This window comes from Clarias gariepinus, chromosome 1 (assembly GCF_024256425.1).
Source record: "Clarias gariepinus isolate MV-2021 ecotype Netherlands chromosome 1, CGAR_prim_01v2, whole genome shotgun sequence".
Classification (NCBI taxonomy): Eukaryota; Metazoa; Chordata; class Actinopteri; order Siluriformes; family Clariidae; genus Clarias; species Clarias gariepinus.
Window position 1 is genome coordinate 30,780,416 of NC_071100.1, and position 7,085 is coordinate 30,787,500.

Genomic DNA, 7,085 nt, shown 5'->3' on the forward strand with positions numbered 1-7,085 from the left:
AAAAAAAAAATTTTAAATGGTCAAATAGGCCTTCGTTCAACCCAGTTTTCACATCCAGGCATACTGGTATGAGAATGGCTGATCAAGCCTGATTTATAAAGCTAAGCAGGCTTGGCCCTGGTTAGTGCTTGGATGGGAGACTCCCTGGTTCTATAAGCTTTTCAGTTTTATTCCTCATATAGTTTTTTTTTTTTTTTTTTAATTTTGTAAATAATAAAAAAAAAAAAATTTTAATTGGTCAAATAGGCCTTCGTTCAACCCAGTTTTCACATCCAGGCATACTGGTATGAGAATGGCTGATCAAGCCTGATTTATAAAGCTAAGCAGGCTTGGCCCTGGTTAGTGCTTGGATGGGAGACTCCCTGGTTCTATAGGCTTTTCAGTTTTATTCCTCATATAGTTTTTTTTTTTTTTTTTAAATTTTGTAAACAATTTTAAAAAATTTTTTTAATTGGTCAAATAGGCCTTCGTTCAACCCAGTTTTCACATCCAGGCATACTGGTATGAGAATGGCTGATCAAGCCTGATTTATAAAGCTAAGCAGGCTTGGCCCTGGTTAGTGCTTGGATGGGAGACTCCCTGGTTCTATAGGCTTTTCAGTTTTATTCCTCACATAGATTTTTTTTTTTTTTTTTTAATTTTGTGAATAATTAAAAAAAAAATAATTTTAATTGGTCAAATAGGCCTTCGTTCAACCCAGTTTTCACATCCAGGCATACTGGTATGAGAATGGCAGATCAAGCCTGATTTATAAAGCTAAGCAGGCTTGGCCCTGGTTAGTGCTTGGATGGGAGACTCCCTGGTTCTATAAGCTTTTCAGTTTTATTCCTCATATAGTTTTTTTTTTTTTTTTAATTTTGTAAATAATAAAAAAAAAAAAATTTTAATTGGTCAAATAGGCCTTCGTTCAACCCAGTTTTCACATCCAGGCATACTGGTATGAGAATGGCTGATCAAGCCTGATTTATAAAGCTAAGCAGGCTTGGCCCTGGTTAGTGCTTGGATGGGAGACTCCCTGGTTCTATAGGCTTTTCAGTTTTATTCCTCACATAGATTTTTTTTTTTTTTTTTAATTTTGTGAATAATTAAAAAAAAAATAATTTTAATTGGTCAAATAGGCCTTCGTTCAACCCAGTTTTCACATCCAGGCATACTGGTATGAGAATGGCAGATCAAGCCTGATTTATAAAGCTAAGCAGGCTTGGCCCTGGTTAGTGCTTGGATGGGAGACTCCCTGGTTCTATAAGCTTTTCAGTTTTATTCCTCATATAGTTTTTTTTTTTTTTTTAATTTTGTAAATAATAAAAAAAAAAAAATTTTAATTGGTCAAATAGGCCTTCGTTCAACCCAGTTTTCACATCCAGGCATACTGGTATGAGAATGGCTGATCAAGCCTGATTTATAAAGCTAAGCAGGCTTGTCCCTGGTTAGTGCTTGGATGGGAGACTCCCTGGTTCTATAAGCTTTTCAGTTTTATTCTTCATATGTTTTTTTTTTTTTTTTTTTTAAATAATAAAAAAAAAAAATTTTAATTGGTCAAATAGGCCTTCGTTCAACCCAGTTTTCACATCCAGGCATACTGGTATGAGAATGGCTGATCAAGCCTGATTTATAAAGCTAAGCAGGCTTGGCCCTGGTTAGTGCTTGGATGGGAAACTCCCCGGTTCTATAAGCTTTTCAGTTTTATTCCTCATATGTTTTTTTTTTTTTTTTTTTTTAAATAAAAAAAAAAAAAATTTTAAATGGTCAAATAGGCCTTCGTTCAACCCAGTTTTCACATCCAGGCATACTGGTATGAGAATGGCTGATCAAGCCTGATTTATAAAGCTAAGCAGGCTTGGCCCTGGTTAGTGCTTGGATGGGAGACTCCCTGGTTCTATAAGCTTTTCAGTTTTATTCCTCATATAGTTTTTTTTTTTTTTTTTTAATTTTGTAAATAATAAAAAAAAAAAAATTTTAATTGGTCAAATAGGCCTTCGTTCAACCCAGTTTTCACATCCAGGCATACTGGTATGAGAATGGCTGATCAAGCCTGATTTATAAAGCTAAGCAGGCTTGGCCCTGGTTAGTGCTTGGATGGGAGACTCCCTGGTTCTATAGGCTTTTCAGTTTTATTCCTCATATAGTTTTTTTTTTTTTTTTTAAATTTTGTAAACAATTTTAAAAAAATTTTTTAATTGGTCAAATAGGCCTTCGTTCAACCCAGTTTTCACATCCAGGCATACTGGTATGAGAATGGCTGATCAAGCCTGATTTATAAAGCTAAGCAGGCTTGGCCCTGGTTAGTGCTTGGATGGGAGACTCCCTGGTTCTATAGGCTTTTCAGTTTTATTCCTCACATAGATTTTTTTTTTTTTTTTTTAATTTTGTGAATAATTAAAAAAAAAATAATTTTAATTGGTCAAATAGGCCTTCGTTCAACCCAGTTTTCACATCCAGGCATACTGGTATGAGAATGGCAGATCAAGCCTGATTTATAAAGCTAAGCAGGCTTGGCCCTGGTTAGTGCTTGGATGGGAGACTCCCTGGTTCTATAAGCTTTTCAGTTTTATTCCTCATATAGTTTTTTTTTTTTTTTTAATTTTGTAAATAATAAAAAAAAAAAAATTTTAATTGGTCAAATAGGCCTTCGTTCAACCCAGTTTTCACATCCAGGCATACTGGTATGAGAATGGCTGATCAAGCCTGATTTATAAAGCTAAGCAGGCTTGTCCCTGGTTAGTGCTTGGATGGGAGACTCCCTGGTTCTATAAGCTTTTCAGTTTTATTCTTCATATGTTTTTTTTTTTTTTTTTTAAATAATAAAAAAAAAAAATTTTTAATTGGTCAAATAGGCCTTCGTTCAACCCAGTTTTCACATCCAGGCATACTGGTATGAGAATGGCTGATCAAGCCTGATTTATAAAGCTAAGCAGGCTTGTCCCTGGTTAGTGCTTGGATGGGAGACTCCCTGGTTCTATAAGCTTTTCAGTTTTATTCTTCATATGTTTTTTTTTATTTTTTTTTAATAAATAAAAAAAAAACATTTTAATTGGTCAAATAGGCCTTCGTTCAACCCAGTTTTCACATCCAGGCATACTGGTATGAGAATGGCTGATCAAGCCTGATTTATAAAGCTAAGCAGGCTTGGCCCTAGTTAGTGCTTGGATGGGAAACTCCCAGGTTCTATAAGCTTTTCAGTTTTATTCTTCATATGTTTTTTTTTTTTTTTTTTTTTTTTTTAATAATAAAAAAAAAAACATTTTAATTGGTCAAATAGGCCTTCGTTCAACCCAGTTTTCACATCCAGGCATACTGGTATGAGAATGGCTGATCAAGCCTGATTTATAAAGCTAAGCAGGCTTGGCCCTGGTTAGTGCTTGGATGGGAGACTCCCTGGTTCTATAGGCTTTTCAGTTTTATTCCTCACATAGTTTTTTTTTTTTTTTTTTTATTTTGTGAATAATTAAAAAAAAAAAAAATTTTAATTGGTCAAATAGGCCTTCGTTCAACCCAGTTTTCACATCCAGGCATACTGGTATGAGAATGGCTGATCAAGCCTGATTTATAAAGCTAAGCAGGCTTGGCCCTGGTTAGTGCTTGGATGGGAGACTCCTTGGTTCTATAAGCTTTTCAGTTTTATTCCTCATATAGTTTTTTTTTTTTTTTTTATTTTGTAAATAATAAAAAAAAAAAATTTTAATTGGTCAAATAGGCCTTCGTTCAACCCAGTTTTCACATCCAGGCATACTGGTATGAGAATGGCTGATCAAGCCTGATTTATAAAGCTAAGCAGGCTTGTCCCTGGTTAGTGCTTGGATGGGAGACTCCCTGGTTCTATAAGCTTTTCAGTTTTATTCTTCATATGTTTTTTTTTTTTTTTTAAATAATAAAAAAAAAACATTTTAATTGGTCAAATAGGCCTTCGTTCAACCCAGTTTTCACATCCAGGCATACTGGTATGAGAATGGCTGATCAAGCCTGATTTATAAAGCTAAGCAGGCTTGGCCCTGGTTAGTGCTTGGATGGGAAACTCCCTGGTTCTATAAGCTTTTCAGTTTTATTCTTCATATGTTTTTTTTTTTTTTTTTTTTAAATAATAAAAAAATCATTTTAATTGGTCAAATAGGCCTTCGTTCAACCCAGTTTTCACATCCAGGCATACTGGTATGAGAATGGCTGATCAAGCCTGATTTATAAAGCTAAGCAGGCTTGGCCCTGGTTAGTGCTTGGATGGGAGACTCCCTGGTTCTATAGGCTTTTCAGTTTTATTCCTCATATAGTTTTTTTTTTTTTTTTTTTAAATTTTGTAAATAATTTTAAAAAAAAATTTTATTTGGTCAAATAGGCCTTCATTCAACCCAGTTTTCACATCCAGGCATACTGGTATGAGAATGGCTGATCAAGCCTGATTTATAAAGCTAAGCAGGCTTGTGCTTGGATGGGAGACTCCCTGGTTCTATAAGCTTTTCAGTTTTATTCTTCATATGTTTTTTGTTTTTTTTTAAATAATAAAAAAAAAAAACATTTTAATTGGTCAAATAGGCCTTCGTTCAACCCAGTTTTCACATCCAGGCATACTGGTATGAGAATGGCTGATCAAGCCTGATTTATAAAGCTAAGCAGGCTTGGCCCTGGTTAGTGCTTGGATGGGAAACTCCCAGGTTCTATAAGCTTCTCAGTTTAATTCTTCATATGTTTTTTTTTTTTTTTTTTTTTATAATAATAAAAAAAACATTTTAATTGGTCAAATAGGCCTTCGTTCAACCCAGTTTTCACATCCAGGCATACTGGTATGAGAATGGCTGATCAAGCCTGATTTATAAAGCTAAGCAGGCTTGGCCCTGGTTAGTGCTTGGATGGGAGACTCCCTGGTTCTATAGGCTTTTCAGTTTTATTCCTCATATAGTTTTTTTTTTTTTTTTTAAATTTTGTAAATAATTTAAAAAAATTTTTTTATTTGGTCAAATAGGCCTTCGTTCAACCCAGTTTTCACATCCAGGCATACTGGTATGAGAATGGCTGATCAAGCCGGATTTATAAAGCTAAGCAGGCTTGTCCCTGGTTAGTGCTTGGATGGGAGACTCCCTGGTTCTATAAGCTTTTCAGTTTTATTCTTCATATGTTTTTTTTTTTTTTTTAAATAATAAAAAAAAAACATTTTAATTGGTCAAATAGGCCTTCGTTCAACCCAGTTTTCACATCCAGGCATACTGGTATGAGAATGGCTGATCAAGCCTGATTTATAAAGCTAAGCAGGCTTGGCCCTGGTTAGTGCTTGGATGGGAAACTCCCTGGTTCTATAAGCTTTTCAGTTTTATTCTTCATATGTTTTTTTTTTTTTTTTTTTTAAATAATAAAAAAAACATTTTAATTGGTCAAATAGGCCTTCGTTCAACCCAGTTTTCACATCCAGGCATACTGGTATGAGAATGGCTGATCAAGCCTGATTTATAAAGCTAAGCAGGCTTGGCCCTGGTTAGTGCTTGGATGGGAGACTCCCTGGTTCTATAGGCTTTTCAGTTTTATTCCTCATATAGTTTTTTTTTTTTTTTTTTTAAATTTTGTAAATAATTAAAAAAAAAAATTTTATTTGGTCAAATAGGCCTTCATTCAACCCAGTTTTCACATCCAGGCATACTGGTATGAGAATGGCTGATCAAGCCTGATTTATAAAGCTAAGCAGGCTTGTGCTTGGATGGGAGACTCCCTGGTTCTATAAGCTTTTCAGTTTTATTCTTCATATGTTTTTTGTTTTTTTTTAAATAATAAAAAAAAAAAACATTTTAATTGGTCAAATAGGCCTTCGTTCAACCCAGTTTTCACATCCAGGCATACTGGTATGAGAATGGCTGATCAAGCCTGATTTATAAAGCTAAGCAGGCTTGGCCCTGGTTAGTGCTTGGATGGGAAACTCCCAGGTTCTATAAGCTTCTCAGTTTAATTCTTCATATGTTTTTTTTTTTTTTTTTTTTTATAATAATAAAAAAAACATTTTAATTGGTCAAATAGGCCTTCGTTCAACCCAGTTTTCACATCCAGGCATACTGGTATGAGAATGGCTGATCAAGCCTGATTTATAAAGCTAAGCAGGCTTGGCCCTGGTTAGTGCTTGGATGGGAGACTCCCTGGTTCTATAGGCTTTTCAGTTTTATTCCTCATATAGTTTTTTTTTTTTTTTTTAAAATTTGTAAATAATTAAAAAAAAATTTTTTATTTGGTCAAATAGGCCTTCGTTCAACCCAGTTTTCACATCCAGGCATACTGGTATGAGAATGGCTGATCAAGCCGGATTTATAAAGCTAAGCAGGCTTGGCCCTGGTTAGTGCTTGGATGGGAAACTCCCAGGTTCTATAAGCTTTTCAGTTTTATTCTTCATATGTTTTTTTTTTTTTTTTTTTTTACTAATAAAAAAAAAACATTTTAATTGGTCAAATAGGCCTTCGTTCAACCCAGTTTTCACATCCAGGCATACTGGTATGAGAATGGCTGATCAAGCCTGATTTATAAAGCTAAGCAGGCTTGGCCCTGGTTAGTGCTTGGATGGGAGACTCCCTGGATCTATAAGCTCTTCAGTTTTATTCCTCATATAGTTTTTTTTATTTTTTTTATATTTTGTAAATAATAAAAAAAAAAAAATTTAATTGGTCAAATAGGCCTTCGTTCAACCCAGTTTTCACATCCAGGCATACTGGTATGAGAATGGCTGATCAAGCCTGATTTATAAAGCTAAGCAGGCTTGTCCCTGGTTAGTGCTTGGATGGGAGACTCCCTGGTTCTATAAGCTTTTCAGTTTTATTCTTCATATGTTTTTTATTTTGTTTTTTTAAATAATAAAAAAAAAACATTTTAATTGGTCAAATAGGCCTTCGTTCAACCCAGTTTTCACATCCAGGCATACTGGTATGAGAATGGCTGATCAAGCCTGATTTATAAAGCTAAGCAGGCTTGGCCCTGGTTAGTGCTTGGATGGGAAACTCCCAGGTTCTATAAGCTTTTCAGTTTTATTCTTCATATGTTTTTTTTTTTTTTTTTTTAATAATAAAAAAAAAAACATTTTAATTGGTCAAATAGGCCTTCGTTCAACCCAGTTTTCACATCCAGGC